General features: G+C 45.5%; 1 protein-coding gene across 1 annotated transcript in view; it reads right to left on the bottom strand.

Moving 5' to 3' along the window:
- The window catches only part of LOC5572967 (importin-5), a 59,834-nt gene that overhangs the window by 24,881 nt on the left and 18,327 nt on the right, over window positions 1-16,626 (bottom strand). The window lies entirely within an intron of this gene.

The raw sequence follows: 16,626 nt of genomic DNA, 5'->3' as shown, positions 1-16,626 counted from the left end.
CCAGAGATGCCTCCAAAAATTTAATAGTAGTATCCATTAGAAATTACCTCCCATAATTTCTACAGAAAGCCCAGCAGATTTTTTTTTTTTTTGAGAAATTTTCCAGGAAGTTTTCAAATAATTTATCCAGGATTTTTCTTCAGGAAAGAATCCAGGAAATTGTCAAGAGCATTTTTAAGACATTAATGGTCCCCTCTTTTACAACTTCTACGTTAGATTAGATACAAGACGTTGATGATTGTCTTGTGGGAAATTGCTCGCTAAGACAGCTTGCGGATGACGCCGTTGTTTCTGTAACATGATCAGTGGCGGACGATCTGCAAGGACCATTGCAAGATACTCTGGACAATTTGTCCACTTGGGCCGCAAAGCTGGGTATCGAATTCTCTCCGGAGAAAACTGAGTTGGTTGTCTTTTCTAGGAAGCGTGATCCAGTAGAGATTAAGCTTCAAATTTTGGGTAAGGTAATTGTTACGATGTGAGAGTGAACCGAGAGTGATTAACGTAACAAACAAATATGATTTATTAACGGTACTTCTAAATACAATAACGAATTAAAATGTGCGACCGGCGTGTACTGCTACGATTGCCTAGATGACAAGTACCACCCAGCATCCGGTTGGATGACACCTGTCGGGCTCGCTGTCGGGTGACAGCCGTGATCAAAGGCGCATAGGGTGGTACCCCAACACCTCCCCTTTTAGTAGAGCTGGTACGGTTCGTAGCGCACCGGTGTATGCCGCTGTCTTGAAGAGCGACGTGGGAGCGCTTCATCTAAATCAGTTACTCTTGTTGGCATCCGAGCTCGACGTGGTTGACTTGCTGGTTCAAAAAGCTCTCGTAAGAACTCTCGTTGCATTTGGTCGAATCCTTCCGGTTCTCCTGGCGGTGGTTCTACACTAGCAGCAAGGGAGTCTTCAGGTTGATTGAGACCCCATGCGCCTAGCAGTATATCCAACGGTATGGATGGTTCGACTTCACCTGGTGTTTGATTGACGTCGTTGTAGCGTTTACGAAGTTGATTACTGTGAGAGCGGATTAGACGTTGTCGCTCCGGAAGCCACACATTGTACATCACTCGTCCGACACGCTCCACAATTTCTCCAGCAATCCAGCTCCAATTGTTGCCTTGGTGCACTTGAGCGTACACCTTGTCTTGAATATCGAAGCTCTTTTCTTTGGCACCATGTTTCTCGTTGAACTGACGATCTTGCTTGTTGTTAGTAGCTTTGGTGAACTTGCTAGGCGGACGAAGGAGTTCCAGAGACGTGCGCAGTGGACGACCAACAAGGATTTCAGCGGGCGATTTCCCACCAGGTGCACTTCGACAGGGAGTTGATCGGTAGCAGGTGAGGAAGATGTCGAGTGCTTCGTCCAAGCCTTCCCCTCCCGCTTGGATTTTCTTGACGGTCCTTTTAAAGGTGTCAACGAAGCGTTCCGCCTGACCGTTGCTTTGCGGGTGAAACGGTGCTGTTTTGAGATGCATAATCCCATTTGCTTCACAGAACTCTTCGAAAGTATCGCTGGTTAGCTGTGGCCCATTGTCGGTTACCAGAACCTCCGGCATTCCGAACCTCCCAAAAATTTTCCGAAGACTGGAAATTGTAGCAGCGGTAGTGATACGTTTAGTCGGAATGATTTCCGGCCACTTTGAAAATGAATCTACTACTAGCAGGAAGTACGTGTCGTTGATAGGGCCAGCGAAATCTGCGTGCACTCTTTGCCAAGGTTTTTCGGGGATTGGCCACGATTCCAGTTTCGTTTTAGTTTCAGCTTTGGCGACCGAGGCACATTCTTGACAAGAGCGTACCAAAGCGGTGATGTGGTCATCGATGTTGGGCCAATACACGAAATTCCGTGCCAACGATCGCATGCGTTCAACGCCGGGATGACCTCTGTGTAGTTGTCCGAGTACTTTCTGCTGTAGCTTCTTCGGTACCACAATCCGATCGCTGTACATGAGAACTTTCTGGGCCACGTACAACGACTCACGACGCGCAAAGAATTGATTAACCTCCGGTGTTCCGGAGAGAGATTTTGCGTCGCTCGGCCAACCCTTCTGCACAAACTCCATGACTTTCTGCAACGTCCGATCCTGGCTGGTCTCGGCGGCTATCGTCTTGTACGAGATCGGGAGATGCTCGATGGATTGGCAGACGATGTTGCAGATGACTGTTTCGACCTCGATCGTAGCAATGATAAAATCCTCGTCTGGCTTAACATGGGAGTTGATTAGGCGAGAGAGAATGTCTGCGTGCCCGAAGTGGTCTGTTGAGATGTACTCGATCCGGAAGTCATATAGTAGCATGGTGAGGGCCCACCTCTGAAGGCGGTTGGCTGTGTACGGCGGAATACCACGCTTCGAACCGAAAATCGCTAGCAGCGGTTTGTGATCGGTTTGGAGAACAAATTGCCTTCCGTAGATCATCCTATGGAATTTGGTGACCGCGTACACCAGACCAAGGGCCTCCTTTTCTATCTGGCTGTAGCGGGATTCGGCAGGAGTTAAGCTTCGGGATGCGTGGTAGATGGCCTTCTCTTGTCCGTCAGGAAACCGGTGTGCTATGCGGGCGCCTATGCCCACATTCGACGCATCTGCCGACACAACTATTTCCAAGCGTGGATTGTAGTGCGTCAGCATGAGCGGTGATTGAAGAATTTCCTTAAAGCGGTCAAAGGAACGTTGGCAAGCATCGGACCACTGGAAGCTGGAACCCTCCTTCAGCAGCTCGTCGAGCGGCTGTCGTAATGTGCGCATTTCTCGGATGTATTTTCCATAATAGTTTACCGCACCCAGGTACGATCGCAGTGTGGAGACATCGTGTGGAGGAGGCATGTTGATGATTGCCTTCACCTTGTCCGGATCGGGGCGGGTGCCCTCCGAATCCAGAAGTTGACCCAGGTACTTGACTTGGCGCATGAAAAATCTACACTTCTCGAGCTTGACCGTGAAACCGTACTCTTGTAGGCGTTGTAGAACAAGGCACAGGTTCCGTTTATGTTCCTCGGCGTTTCGTCCACCGATCAGGATATCATCGAGATATGGACATGTGCACGGGATACCACTCAGCATGGCATCCATAATCTGCTGGAAAGCGCCAGGTGCACTTTTGACGCCGGGGGAAAGCCGATTGAAACGGTAGAGCCCTTTATGGGTGTTGATGGTGACAAGTTTCTTGCTTTCTTCGTCGACTTCAACCTGAAGATACGCGTCCGACAGATCTATGTGGCTGAAAATCGTGCATTGCGCCATCCGGTTGAAAATGTCCTCCGGGAGCGGGAGTGGGTAGCTGTTCGATTCGAGCGCGCTGTTTAGCCCGGTGGAAAAGTCCGCACAAATGCGGACAGTGCGATCGGGCTTGCGGACTACAACGATTGGTGCTGCCCAATCCGCGTATGTGACTGGTGTGATGATGCCCGAACTCTCTAGGCGCTTCAACTCGTCCTCAACAACGGCCTCCATGTTATAAGAAACTGGCCGCTTGGGTTTGAATACGGGATGAGCGTCCGGCTTGAGCGTGAGGTGCACCTGTGTTTTGGTGCACAGTCCCATACGGTTGGTGAAAACATCGGGGAACTTTTCCTTTAATTCGAGCACTTGCTGATTTGGTTGCGGGCTGCTGACCAGCTTGCAGAAAGACGAAAACGGAACGTCCCATAGCCCAAACTCATCCATGAGGTCTGAGCCTAAAACATTCAGAGAAAGGTCAGCACAACAAACGTAGCAATTACCTTCCTTTTGAGTCCCGCCGATAGTGTACGATGCTCGAAACATGGCCTCGATGCCCAGTCTGTCACCGGAAGCCGTCTGCACATGACAATCCGGCTGAGACGTTTGAGGAGCTCCGACCTTCATCCAGTTCTGCTTAGAGATGATCGTTATGTCCGAGCCAGAGTCCAGTTGCAAATCGACTGGAACACCGTTGATTGCCGTCTCCACGTAACGCCGGCTGCGATTCACATTTTTCACGGTCACGATCTTGGCTGCGTGGTTTTTGTTTTGCTGCTTCCCCTTGTTCTTCTTGGAGCTTGGCTTGGATGCGAAACAGGAATAATAGCCTTCTTTATGGCCGGTGCGGCCACAGTCGCGGCATTTGTGGCTTTTGAAACTGCACTGGCTGGAGAAATGCATACCGCCGCATGACCAACACGGCGTCTTCGGCGTGTCGGATTTGCTGCCACCAAACCTGTCCTTCTTACGGCGGTTGCCGTTGGGAGAATTGGCACGAACAGCATGAGTTGCAGCAGCACCAGCGGTGGAGGCAGACTGACTGCCGATGAGTACGGTGTCTTTCTTCAAGTTGATTAAACTTTTGCATTCCTCCACTACCTTCTCCAGCGTTATGTCCTGCGTTTCGTTGATCTTCGATAGCAGGCGCATCCGAATATCAGCGTCTTTGGGTGACTTCAATCCGCACACGAAAATAAGGCACTTGAACTGGTCCTCTTTGAGCTCCTGTAGTTTGAAGTCGACACAAGCACGGTTGACTTTGCAGGAGTAGGAGATGAAATCTTCGTTCTCATCCTTCGCCGTTTGCAGGCATTGGTACCGGCGATGGAAGGTGGAAACAGGGCTACCAAAGATGGTTTTTAGTTTGGCAACCGTTTCGTCGAAAGAAAATTCCCTCGACAGCTTGGGGAGAATGAACGAAGTGTACCTTTCGTGTGCGGCGGGATTGAGTTTGCGAAGCAGCAATCGCACCTTTGCGTCGTCGTCCAGTTTGGAAGCGTCTTTTTCGAAAAGGTCCGCATATCTGGAGAACCATGCGTCGAAAGAGCAACCGTTCTCTAGATCGTAAGCAAACTCGGTGATATTGCTCGCAAGGGAATCTAGGACCAGCTCGTTCCGACTGGTGTTTTGGACGTTGCCTTGTATATTCGCCATCTGCTCTGCCATTCGGGTCATCAAGGTATGCTGATTGTTGAGCAGCTGCAGGATGGTTTCCTTGAATGGTTGATCCGTATTGGAACCAGCTGCCTGCGCTGCTGGACCGAGTGGCAATGGCGTTGGCATGGCGAATACAAAGCTGCAAACGACGCGACGTTTTTACGACGATTTTCGCGAGAAAAACAATCGGTGCGACCTTTTACCGACTCGTCACCACTTTGTTACGATGTGAGAGTGAACCGAGAGTGATTAACGTAACAAACAAATATGATTTATTAACGGTACTTCTAAATACAATAACGAATTAAAATGTGCGACCGGCGTGTACTGCTACGATTGCCTAGATGACAAGTACCACCCAGCATCCGGTTGGATGACACCTGTCGGGCTCGCTGTCGGGTGACAGCCGTGATCAAAGGCGCATAGGGTGGTACCCCAACAGTAATCACTTAAGGACTTTCACATATGTACCAAGGGGTCTGGTTCGATTCCAAATGCACTTGGGGAAAGCACATCAAGTATCTGTATCAGAAGTACCAACAACGTATCAACTGCATGCGTACACTAACAGGAACGTGGTGGGAAGCTCAACCGGAAGATTTGATAAAGCTACATCGAACAACGATCCTATCGGTCCTCGAATACGGTAGTTTTTGTGTTCAGTCCGCCGCGAAAACCCACATCCTGAAGATCCAGCGACAATACCGCTGTCTTTGGATCGCTGTAGGCTGCATGAACTCGACTCACACTATGAGTTTGGAGGTATTAGCAGGAGTACTGCCTTTATCAGATCGTTTCGCAGAATTGTCCAAATTGATTGCGATAATCCACTTCGCGGTATACCATTTCGCGGTTTATCATTTCGCGGTACGACATTTCGTAGTTAGTACCATTTGGCGGCATGTCAATTCGCGGTCAGTACCATTTCGCGATGTACTGTTTCGCGGTTTGGACCGAGAAGTTTCATCTATCCTAACAGAGCAATTTGAGGGGCTGCCTGTGTTCAAAAGAAGGGTAAATCACCGATGGAAATATTATAAGTGATAATGCCAACAATTTTCAGTGCAACTCGTAGGAAAAACCACACCGCGAAATGGTATAGACCTCGAAACGACATACCGCCAAATGGTACTAACTGCAAGACGGTAAACCGCAAATCGATACAAATCGATGACCGCGGAATGGTTTACCGCGAAATGTCGGACAACCGTCCAAATTCATTGGTAATTGAGAATTTTGAAAAGCTAATCGAACGTAATCCGCAAACAAGATTTATGAATCTGTACTACTTATATATGACTCTGGAGGTAAACCCTTCTTCGAATGTTTCCAACCGTAGTTGTTTCCCAAGTTTCTATGATACCTCTATAGTTTTTGATCTGTCGTCCATGAAACAAGACATGTGTGGAATTCCAGATCTGCTTTGCTTGAAGCACATACCAAAAAATTTAGCAAGCACGTTCGTTCAAGTCAGCTGCGACAAAAAGTTATACACCGACGGGTCAAACATAAATGATTCCACTTGTTTGGTGTATTTAACGAAGTTCATAGCGCCGCCCATAAACATCAGAACCCTTGCTCCGTATATGTCGCGGAATTAGCGTCTATACATCACGTATTAGAGCGAATTGCCTCTCTTCCCTCTGATCAATACTTCATTTTTACGGATAGCCTAAGCTCCGTAGAGGCTATTTGTTCAATGTGGCCGGTAAAGCACTCTCCGTATTTTCTTAGGAAAATACGATCTACCCTGAGTGCTTTATCGAATCAATCATATACTATCGCATTGGTTTGGGTCCCTTCTCATTGCTATATTCCGGGTAATGAGAAAGCGGACTCGCTCGCCAAGATGGGCGCTATAGAAGGCGATATTTATGATCGACAGATCGCATGGGATGCATGAGACATGGGCAGATGGTTACATTCCATTCTCCCGCAGGTATCGAAGAAACCTTGGTTTAAGGGTTTGGACATCAGTCGAGACTTTATCAAGGTAATGTGTCGCCTGATGTCCAACCATTATTCTTTGGGCTCATACTTCTATCGAATAGGACTCAAAGACAGTAATCGCTGCAGCTGTGGTGCGGGCTATCAAGACGCCAACCATGTGGTTTGGGATTGCCCCGAATATGATATTGTTAGATCCGATTTATGTGTATCTTTCAGGGCCCAAGGAAAATCAGAAAAGGAAGACATTATAGATGTGTTGGGTAAACTTGATCTGGACTATATGAGGCTCGTGTACGATTTCATCATGGAAGCCGAGATTTCTGTTTGATCCCTCCGTCTTGTCGTTCCACTTGTCCACCTTACCATAATTTCCTCCAAAAATTCTCTCACAAAATTGGTAAAGAACAACTAAGGACAACTTCCAGGAGTTCATAAAGTTTTTTTTCATGGATTTCGCAAGTATTTTGTTTTGTTTTGATTTTCGTTTTGGACAGCTTTATAATTTCTCCAGGGAAGCTTCCACTAATTTCTAAAGATTTGCTCTTAAATTGACGTTCAGGATTTTTTAAACTTTTCAACTAGAAATTCCCCTAAATATGCCTCTAAAAATTAATCAGACATTAATAAGAATTAACTAATCAAACATTCCTTCAGGAAGCTCTCCATAAATTCTTTGAGAAATTTCCCATGGAAGTATCCCAAGGAAATGACAAAGATTATTTTTAGAAATGGAAAATCCCTAAAAAATCAAAAAAAATCCGGGTGAATTTAAAAACACCTTCAGCAATATCAGAAATGTTTGGAAGAGCTGCAAGAGTAGATTCGTCGATGAAATGTTGTAACCATTCCTAGAAAAAAAAAACTTCAAGAAGAATTCCCGGTCGAATTTATTGAGTGATTCCTGGAAAAGCTCTTAATAGATATCTTGGTATAATCCCTAGAGCCATTCCTGAGGCAAATCGTTGATGAATTCGTGAAGGAATCCCTATGAAAATGAAAGAAGAAGACCTGAAAAAAAATCAGCGTTAGAACTCGTAGTGGAATACTTTTAGGGGTTTCTGAGAAAACATTCCATGACAAATTTATTCACAAGGTGGCCATTTTAAAATTACCGCTTTTTCCTGTATTTCACGGCATAATCTAAATTCGTGTCAAAATTACTGGATGTAAATGCGTGGATTTCCGACAGCAAAGTTTGAATAAATGCTTCCAAATTATTCTTTAAAAAAATCTTTGAACGAATTCCACGAAGAGTTTAAGATGTGAATGACCCAATGTCGAATAAAGCCTCTAAAATTCAATAAAGCAATCAAGCTAGCCAAGAAGAGTTTGTGGGAAATCTCTAGAGAAATTTTTGGAGGGATGCCTAGCTTCTGAAAGTATTTCAGAAGAAATCTTTGTAGAAATCACTATAAGTATTCCTGAAGCTTTTCTTCGAGGAATCTGAATTCCTGGAAAATAATCGAGTATGTACCTCTGGAGCCTATAGAATTATGCATTAGGTACAGAAAATATTGACTTCAGTTACTATTTTTAAATCCCAACAACTTTCCATGCATCCTTCCAGGGAAATGTCAAGGAATCAACGAAGATTCTACTTGAGAAATATTTGATACAACTGCAGGGGTAATGCTTGAATGGAATGACGGAGGAATTCCTACAACCAAATCTTATAGTATCATGCGAAATTTATTGATAATTTGCTCGAAGAGTTCTTGACGAACTTCCTCGAATAATCCATGGTGTACCTTTTGAAGTAATTCCTAGGAGTAACGGTGGATGAATTCTTGAAGGAAACAAAAAAATCTACAAACGATTTTCTTTTTCAAAAACTTTAAAAACAAGCTGGAATAAACCTTGGTGGGTTTTTTGGAAGCAATCTTTGGAAGATCTCCTAGAGTAATAACTGAAGAAATGGGTGAAAGAATAAATGTAAAAATATCTGAAAGAAATCCTTATGGGATAAAGTCTGGAAAAAATCATTGTTTTACAGTTTGAGCGTTTGAGTCATGGCGTATTTCCTGGAGCCAATTGTAAAGAAAGCATTTCATGAAAACCCGCTAGAATAATTGATAAAGGGCGAGGAACTCTTGCAGGAATCCCTGGAGAAGTCCATGAAAGTATTCCAGAAGAAATTTCCGAAAAAATAACTGAAATATTTGTTTAATGAATCTGAGAAGATAATTCTCAAGAACCTGTGGAATAGTTCCGTAATAATCTCTCAAAGATTATCTGGAGTCTATATAATTTGCCTCAGGATTTGCTGCAAGCAGAATAAGACAGAATATGACCTTAGTATTTTTTTAATAGATACTTAAGACCTTCCATCAAAAATAGAGACTTGCATTAAAATATTACCAAGCTTCTAAAACGATACCTGCTACCAGCCCTAAAATCCAAAAAGAAACATAACTTTCATAATGATATTTTATAGAAAATCTGGCCAAAAATACGTGCAAAGATATTTCTAAGAGTTTTTTCATAGGGTATTACAACAAGGTCTACCCCATTTGGCATTATTGTCATTTGGCATAATTATGAAAAACATTTAATTTGATCAAATTCCTTCCATTAGGCAAAGGGGTGTGGAAAACCGCTCGTACCTTCCGTTGTCAGGTATTGATAGGACATATTTCTAATTTTCTTTTTCCAAGGAAATCAATGTCCAATAAAAAAGCTCTTTTTGAATGTCATCATACTTAACTTTAAAAAAAAAATTATGGCAGGGAAATTATAGCGTATTTTTATCAAAAATGTATCCAACGTCTAAAATATGCCATGTTATTTGAAAAGAGAAAGAAAACTATATTTTATGACGCATTTTATGGTCCCGGATATTACAGCATCTTCCTTTCCAATTTAGGCTAAACGACCATCATGCCAAATGACTATTAAGTCCAAGAACTGTTGTGACAAACGGCATTATGCCAAACGGGGTAGATCCTCTTGCATTAATGTATTAAGTTATTACTGCTCGCTTTACAGTATGTATTTTTATTTCTAGGAATCTAAATCAGATTTTCCTCAATTTTTCTTCAATTTCAATCAAAATTCTTCCTACGTCGATTTCTTCAGGAGTGCATTTAATGATTCTTTTAGGAACTTCCTATTTCTTCAACAATTTCATTAAAGATATTTTTCAGTTTCGACAGTTCATGTCATCGCGAACAGACGCGTTTATACTATCGCTCCCGCGTATCTAACTTCGCTGCGACCGTTGCAGCTAACAGTTTACTCTCCCAATTTAACTACGCCGCCGAATTTGGCAGGCTCAGGAGTGCATTGCCATCCACCAAAGAAAGCCGACCAATAAGTGGCCAAAAGTGCGAGATTTAGTGCCTAAGTATCTCCGGTCTGTGATCAACATCCATCATACAGCGTTGTTGATAGCATCGAACAAAAGAAGTTATTTGCCTTTGTTCTTGCTCAGACGAACAACCGCCTAGTGAGTGGCATCTCGTGCTGTGCGGTTTGTTTCCATCGTGTCTGTAGAAAATATCTCCACAGTGGTTAATTAAAACTAAAGCGTTCTGTTGGTCCCCCGACATGCCGTCGGGGCTAGACCCCTTTCCCCTAGGGGACACGGGTCCGTCCAACTGTCGTGATGGGGAATTTGCAGGCCCTCTGTTTCCTGAATGGGGAGACCCTCAAGGCCATCACGGTCAATTGGTGATGATGAGAATGCAAGCTGTCTCGGGGAATCTTCCTCAAGCTCCTTTCCTCCTTCGAAAATCTGTGGAAAGTTATCTGGGAGTGAAGATAGACGGAGCCTACCCGGAAAAAGGAGGAAGCACGTACGTGCTGAAAATACGGAACAAAAATCACGTTGAGAAGCTGAAGAAAATGTCAACACTAGCTGATGGCTTTCCGATTACGATTGTGGAACATCCGGTGCTAAACGTTTCGAAATGCGTTATCAGCTGCAGTGACACTTGTGCCTACTCTGATGAGGAGCTGGTTGAAGAGCTGAAAGACCAAGGTGTTAAAGAAGTGCGGAGAATTACAAGGCGCGACGGAGGACAACGAATCCACACCCCAACCATCATACTGACAATCCAAGGCACCGTCATCCCCGAGGACATCTATATTGGATGGATCCGATGCCGTACCCGTCCGTTCTATCCCACACCAATGTTGTGTTATTGCTGTTGGGATTTCGGACACACGCGAGCCCGTTGTCAGCATCAGAACAACCCTACATGCGGTAATTGCTCTGGCAAGCATAAGAACGATTTTGAAAATCCCTGCATCCTCGCCCCGTTCTGCAAACGGTGTAATACCGACAACCACCCTCTCTCAAGCCGCAAGTGTCCCATCTACGTTAAAGAGAATGAGATCCAGCACCTACGGGTTAACTTAGGTGTCTCCTATCCAGCAGCAAAACGGCAATATGACCTAAGATACGGACCCAAATCAATGGCATCTACCGTAGCAGCTAGCAACGATCGGCGTTTTACTGAGCTCTCGGCGAAACTCGATAACGTCCTGAAGGAAGTTAAAAGCAAGGATGATAAGATCGAGGCTCTACTCTCCGAAATTAAAGCCAAAGACGCCCGCATCGAGCGGCTCGAAGCCACGTTGAAGCTCACACCGCAGGAACGGTTGAACACAGTAAAGGAACACGGCACTATCAAGGACCTTGTTGACAAGATCCACTCTTTGGAGTCGGAGTTAACAAGGAAGGACAAAGAAATCGCTATGATCCGTGAAATTTATGTCCCCAAAAAAGCTGGTAACATTGGAAACAAAACTACCAAGTCCGACGCATCAAACGGGCTTGATACCGGACACGATGACACCAATTCTCCAAGCACCAATCAGCCCGAATCGCACGTCAAGAAAACAGGCACGAAGAAGAAAGCCACCAAAACCGACAGTTATGAACGGCTAAACAAGCGTACCAAAAACCGTCTTTCGCCAAATACGACTCCAGAATGTATACTCGCCTCACCTGCTGACATCGAAATTTCTTCAAGTGACGAACCAATGATGAATGCATCTGGGTACATATCCGACACCTAAACATCAGATCGCCTATCTAGTCCCTTCCTAGACCTACATCTCTGCTTGCAGTAAACAGCAAAACTAGCATTGCAGTCTTCCCTCGAAAAACTTTTATTGAAACTGATTTGAAAAGGGAGCGGACTAGCCCTGTAACAGCAATTCCCAACAATCACACCCCATCAATCCAACAACTAATTCTACCTACAACCCCCAACGACCTGGCAATTTGTACTGCGCAACACACCTACCCGGCGGAGCTACCGAGCAGTCGAGGCACCGCCAGTGCGGACGTTTATGCCACACCGGAACTGACGGACAACCCTCGACACTCCGTGGCGGCCGGAAGAGGGACGGACAAGGGAGGTAACTCCTATCCCCCTGAGGACAACGAGGGAGTCAAGGCACAACCAATACAGTCCGTGCCACAAGAATCTTCGCTGGATATGTATTCTGCACGACAGTCCTGCATCAGTGAAGCTCTATCGACGACCGGAAACCGAACACAACCTCGATTCGGTCCTGAAAATTTCCGCTGGCCGACGCTGCCACAAAGTACAAGGTCCAACGCAGCGTTATATGACGCATACCAACTGACACATAGAGGGACGGCTGCTCCAAAAGCAAGCTCTTCTGATCACCCTATCTGGGATGTAGAACATGCTTCTCAAACGGAATATATTGACGATACTTCTAGTCCGTCAAACCGACGTGAGGTCCCAGAAACAGTACATTCCACCAGATCACCCAACCCGAACACCAGGTCATCGTCAGAACAACCTGGCTTTCCGTACCCACAAAGGAGACCATCTTTTCCTTCTGTCAACAGTTTATTTGCAATCCAGTGGAACATGAATGGCTACATCAATAATTTACCGGATCTAGAGCTTCTCGTTAGAGAACAGCAACCAGTCATACTGGCCATTCAAGAGACGCACCGGATCAACACCAACCGGTTGAATCAGTCCTTACAAAGACGGTATAGTTGGATCGTCAAATGTAATGCGAATATTTACCATTCGGCTGCTATTGGAGTTCTATCAAGTATTCCTTTCTCCCCGCTTCAAATCAACACGGACCTACCCATTGTGGGAGTTAAACTCGAATATCCATTCCCTTTGTCCGTGATATCGGGATACCTGCCCAATGGACACCTCCCGGATCTCAAACTTGGCCTTTATAACGCTCTACAAGGCCTAAGAGGTCCAATACTAGTTATGTGGGACGTTAACGGTCATCACCCGGAATGGGGTAGTATTTCACCAAACGATAGAGGCTCACTCATTATGGAAGTAGCAGAAAAGCTTGACCTAGTTGTTCTCAATGATGGAGCCACTACCTTCACCAGAGGCCAACGGAGTTCTGCAATTGATGTCAGTTTGTGTAGTCCAAGTATAGTCAACCGATTCCTCTGGACTGCTAAAGAAGACCCTATGGGTAGTGATCACCATCCAATACTCATCCACACCAACCAACAACCCCAAGCTATTTCCCGTCGCCCGCGCTGGAAGTATGATCAAGCAGACTGGTCTCAATTTCAAGGTCTGATTGACGAACACGTTTCCGACACACCTCCGAATAATATCGAAGAGTTTCTCAATGCATTGCACCAATCGGCTTTAACAACTATTCCTCGCACTTCTCCAAATCCAGGTCGAAAATCGTTGCCATGGTGGTCTCCGGACATTAAAAAAATCATCAAAGCGAGAAGAAAAGCCCTCCGTGCTGCTAAGCGTTTGCCTAATGACCATCCAGAAAAATCCCAACTAATGGAAATCTACCGTTCCAAACGCAATGAATGCCGCCAGTGTATTCGAGAGGCAAAACAGCAAACATGGCAGGACTTCTTAGAAGGGATCAATGCTAACCAGACTGCTTCCGAATTATGGAATCGAGTCAACGCCTTAAATGGCAAACGAAGAGCCACTGGAATGACACTTCGGTTACCAGGGGGGCTCACCAGAGATCCCCTCTTGATAGCCAACGCTCTAGCTGACCACTTTGGTTCTCTATCCTCGTTGGACCGATATGATACAAATTTCATCCGGAAGAACCAAGCAACTGTCGACAGCATAAACAACCTAGTTATCCCAGAAGATAAAACTCCCCTCCGCATTAACTCTCAGTTCCGCATGGAAGAATTAAACTTTGCCCTACGCCATTGCAAGAGCAAGTCAGCTGGTCCGGACGATATAGGGTATCCAATGTTCCAGCACCTCTCTACCGTTTCAAAGGGAACTCTCCTCAATCTCCTGAATAAAACTTGGATCGAGAATACTCTACCGAAGTCCTGGACTCACAGCCTAGTGGTGCCAATCCCTAAACAAGGAAAAGCCGCTACTTCCCCTGGCGACTTTAGACCAATCTCGCTAACATGTTGCGCCAGTAAAATACTTGAACGGATGGTAAATCGCCGGTTAGTCCGTTTTTTGGAAGACAATCAATTTCTCGATCATCGGCAACACGCTTTCCGTCCTGGGCACGGAGCAGGGACATATTTTACAGGGCTAGGAGACGTCCTGCAGGATGCGGTGAGCCAAGGCTTACATGCTGACATCGCCTCTCTGGATCTCGCTAAGGCCTATAATCGCGCTTGGACACCGCACGCTATCCGTCGGCTAACAGAGTGGGGCCTGCGCGGACACATTCTTCACTTTTTGAAGAACTTCCTGAAAGGCCGAACTTTTCAAGTTATTATCGGCAACAATCACTCCACAACCCGTACTGAAGAAACAGGGGTTCCGCAAGGATCCGTGATAGCGGTTACTATCTTCCTTGTACTGATGAACAACGTTTTCCAAGCATTTCCGAAAGAAATTTACATTTTCGTTTACGCGGACGATATAGTCTTGGTCGTAATCGGCCGCACCCTCAAATTCATCAGACGAAAATTACAGGCAGCAATCTCTGCGGTAGCTAAATGGGCGGCTAACTCCGGTTTCGACCTCTCGGCGGAGAAAAGCGCTATTTCTCATGTATGCTGTTTTCGTCATCGTGTCTTACAAACTCCCGTTACGGCAAACGGATCTCAGATTCCCTTCAAGAAAACGTTAGTGATACTTGGAGTGCATCTTGACCGTGAACTACGGTTCGACGTCCACTTAAATGAGATTAAGAAGAACTGCAAAACCCGAATCAACCTTCTCCGCACCTTATCTAAACCGCACAAAAGTAGTAATAGAGAAATCCTTGTCAGAATAGCGAAGTCCATCATCAACAGCCGACTATTCTACGGCATTGAACTCTTCTGTCTGGCAGGTGATTCTCTTATGACCCGCCTTGCCCCTACATATAACCAATCAATTCGAATAATCGCTGGACTACTACCCTCCACTCCTGCTGATGCTGCCTGCGTGGAACTTGGAGTTCTTCCATTCCGATATCAAGCCTCGGAAACCTTGTGCTGCAGAACAATCGCTTATTTAGAAAAGACAACCGGAGATCACGAGGTCTTCCTCCTCAGAGAGGGGAACAGAGCTCTAGACAGCCTGGCCCATCAGGAACTCCCCCCGGTTGAACAGGTCCACTGGGTCGGAGCCAGAAGGTGGGATGCTCCAGATTTCCACGTAGACACCTCGATCTCGAAACGATTCCGAGCAGGGGATAACTCTCCTGCTATGCGTTCTCACGTCACAGAGCTGCTAGCTAGCAAGTACCGCAACTACCATCACCGGTTCACCGATGGTTCCAAGTCCTTTGACAGAACCGGCTTCGGCGTTACCGACGTTGAAAAAAGCTATTTCTATCGATTACCTGATCAATGCTCCGTTTTCTCGGCCGAGGCTGCTGCAATCCTTTTGGCCTCTACAACTCCTGCTCCCAAACCCGTCTGTGTTATCTCCGACTCTGCTAGCGTTCTCGCTACCCTCAATTCATCATCAACCCGTCACCCATGGATCCAAGCTGTCCAGAAGAATTCACCCTCTCACACTGTCTTCCTTTGGGTACCTGGTCATTGCGGGATTCAAGGCAACGTGGAGGCTGACCATCTTGCATCGAAAGGTCGATCCGGTCGTATGTTTACCCGTTTTACGCCTGGAAAAGACCTGAAAAACTGGGCTAAATCTCAAATCCGCTCGTCTTGGACCATAGAATGGGTAAATTCAAGAGATAAGTTTATCAGAAAAATCAAAGGAGAAACAAAACGCTGGAATGATACAAACGATCGTCGTGACCAACTAGTGTTATCTCGTCTGCGTGTCGGACACACCAACGCTACTCACAATATGGGCAATGAGCGGCCTTTTCGCAAAAAGTGCGATGTCTGCAATACCACGATGACCGTCGAACATCTGTTAATCAACTGCCCTTGTTTTCAAGCACTTCGGGATCGCTACAATATCCCCGATAGTATCAGAGATGCGCTTGCGAATGAAGCTCTTAATGAAGCAGCAATAATAGCTTTCTTCAAAGATGCGGGACTTTACAACAAAATTTGAGACGCTAAAGATGTAATCTTAAAACCACTAAACGATACACGACAACGCTGACACCAACTTACTAGCGATATGGATTACCGAAGGACTTTGACGCCTAGAAACGATACCTGATGACGACTATGCTGACCATAAATGGCTATCGATTTGGTTTACTATATGGATTTCAACGCTTACAATAGAATAGCTTACAATTTTAAAATGTATATATAAAATTCGAATGACAGGGGGGCCTCTCAACGCGAAGCCCTCTTACACAATGATGGAGACGAACCAGCCACAGGCTGAAAGTCTCGATAATAAAGATAATAATAATAATAATAATTAAAGATATTTTAGTAATTCTACTCC

The sequence above is a fragment of the Aedes aegypti genome, chromosome 3 (assembly GCF_002204515.2).
Source record: "Aedes aegypti strain LVP_AGWG chromosome 3, AaegL5.0 Primary Assembly, whole genome shotgun sequence".
Classification (NCBI taxonomy): domain Eukaryota; kingdom Metazoa; phylum Arthropoda; class Insecta; order Diptera; family Culicidae; genus Aedes; species Aedes aegypti.
Note: the sequence above shows the minus strand (reverse complement) of the source record. Positions and strands in the feature narration are given on the sequence as shown.